This window comes from Dermacentor silvarum, chromosome 11, assembly GCF_013339745.2.
Source record: "Dermacentor silvarum isolate Dsil-2018 chromosome 11, BIME_Dsil_1.4, whole genome shotgun sequence".
Lineage (NCBI taxonomy): Eukaryota > Metazoa > Arthropoda > Arachnida > Ixodida > Ixodidae > Dermacentor > Dermacentor silvarum.
In genome coordinates this window covers 110,329,970-110,332,411 of record NC_051164.1, presented here as the reverse complement: position 1 = coordinate 110,332,411, position 2,442 = coordinate 110,329,970, and the positions used below count along the sequence as shown (strand labels likewise).

The window sequence follows — 2,442 nt, the reverse complement described above, 5'->3', positions numbered from 1 at the left end:
AAAAGTAAGCGTGACGTATGGTGACGTGTTTCCTGTTGCCAGTTTTTGCCGAGTGTCCCCTCTTGTTGAATTTCTTTCTCTATGGGTGGCCGCTTTCCACCGGCTAACAAATGTTAAACGTTATCGCTCGGCGCAGGACGCGCCTGCATAGAGAAAGAAATTCAACAAGAGGGGACACTCGGCAAAAACTGGCAACAGGAAACACGTCACCATACGTCACGCTATACTTTTGACACCGAACGTTAGCTGCCGCGAGCATCGAAAAAAAAGAAAGTGAACTTAAGTTAACAGGCATTGATTTATTTTTTTAATTCTTTGCCGCGAAAACTAAAACGTTTTGCGTATAAATGAACTTAAGCTTTGCGACTTATTTTCCTTGCCTTACCTAGCCACAGGTCAATGACGCGCCAGATACATGCGTCATCCGCCAGACACTCCCCCGAAGCCAGCGAGGATGGCTGCGCGCGCGTTTGAGCGCTCGCGCGCGGCGACCCGTCTGTCTCCTTCTTTTTTTCTTTTTTAAATGTAACCTGGTTTATTGGGCTCCCGGCGTATTCTTGCGTTCCTTCTGCACTGGGACAAGACACCACTGCACTATTGGACTACGGCAAGGTGAGAAATCTTGTTTCACAGTCTACGACGCAATTAGGCTTACGGCACGGGACCGAGACTTAAGACGCAGTTAGCGAAAAACAGCTCGGCCATCCTGGCGCAGTTAATTTGAGTAAATGAATCGTGCTCAGACACGTTTCCGACGCTTCCTAGGGGACTATTGTAACTTATTTCGGTTTTTGAGCCACACTGGCCGCACAGGGCGCCGTGTCGCAGTTAGCGAGAACTCAGCCGTGGTGTGTATATAGTGCATCTTGCTAGAAGTTTGTGCCGCTTTCTCTGACGCCAGACATTACTGAAAAGTAATTTCGTTACTTTTTGGGGTACTTTTGAGGCACGCTGGCCGCACAGCGCGCTGTGACGCAGTTAGCGATAAGCAGCTCGGCCGTGGTGATAAAGTTAGTTTGGCGTGTAATGAATCTTACAGGGACAAGTCTGTGACGTTTTTTGTGGCTCCGCAACAACATATATACCTTCTTTCGGTACTCACGCCTGTTGAAAACGCGCTGGGCGATTGCCAAGAGTGATAACATGCGGTGTGCTGCTGGCGCCGGCAGAACGCGCGAACGACGAACATATCAGAAACTTGTAAATCGAAAATTACGTCTTCTAAAGGACTGAAAAAAGGCATTGCACCCACGCATTTGTCTTGAGTGCCTGTTGCGTCCGTCTCTGTGTATGTCGCGTACCGTCGCGTCGCCCGAGGCCAAGGTTTGGAAACGCGAAGTCGCTCGTGTATTTGTGCTGCCTAAGTGCAGGAAATATGCCCGGAAATGGGGGAACGCTTGGAAATCAGATGTTTTCATATATGTTTGGGATGAGTCGGGTATTTTCTACGCCATGTATGTAAAAGCGAATTGCTTTTGTTTGTAATGCCGCCCATTCACCGCTTTCGCACGTTTCGCCTCGCAGTATTCCTATGTCTAAATACCAAAATGACTCATGCTTGTAACATGCTGTTACGTGCTTGCAAATGAACATGCTTGTAATTTACTTTTTTTCAGCTGGTGCCGTCCGGTGGAGCTTCATACAGGAACTACTGCCTTACCTGCTGGTGTCACAACGTTGGATGAACGCACAAAAAGCGCGGAACGAGCTTTTATATAGAGCAAAATAAATATTTCCTCATTGCACAAAAGGTCTTGCGTCTACTTTGTGAAATTACACGTGGCACAGATTCGATGAGACTTTACGAGATCGTTCGCAATCATTTTTACTAAATAAACCGATTCTGCACAAAGACCAAAAAAAAAAAAAAAAAAGAGAGAGAGAGAAAAGGGGGGGGGGGCGCAGCCGGCGTGCTAGCTTGCGTTCAAAATACGCGCGCCCAAAACCGAAACCGGAAGTGATGTAAGTGATCGACACCGACCGCTTGGCACGCTGCAGTCAATTCGGCCGCTGGGCCCTATGGGAGTGTCCCCTCTTGTTGAATTTCTTTCTCTATGGCGCCTGTGTCGGAGGTTTCTAGAACGTTATCGATGCTTCTTTCCGTTGCCTGTTTTCACCGACGCTTATGTTATCTGATTGTGTGACCGACGCGAATTGTCTAGAACTTTCTGGAAGACACGCGGGCATCAGGGATTAATCTAGAACCTTCGATGACTCAGGTATAAAAGCCGACGCGTTTCGCCGCTGATCAGATTTCGACGATCGCCTACTGTGTTCGCCGCTTTCGTTGTGCTTCGAGTGTAGCTTGCTTTTGTGGGCACAGGTTCGCCCAATAAAGAATCAGTTTCGTCATACACAGTTCTACAACTGTTTACTTCAGCGTCACTACTACGTGACATCTGGTGGAGGTGCTAGTTCGTTCATGCACCGAACGCCCCCGCA

General features: G+C 48.2%; 1 long non-coding RNA gene across 1 annotated transcript; it reads left to right on the top strand.

Moving 5' to 3' along the window:
* Window positions 1-145: 145 nt before the first annotated feature.
* LOC125941416 (uncharacterized) lies at window positions 146-1,750 on the top strand. Its single transcript, XR_007464254.1, has 2 exons — window positions 146-612; window positions 1,617-1,750. It is a non-coding gene; the product is annotated as an uncharacterized LOC125941416 (long non-coding RNA).
* Window positions 1,751-2,442: the final 692 nt, after the last annotated feature.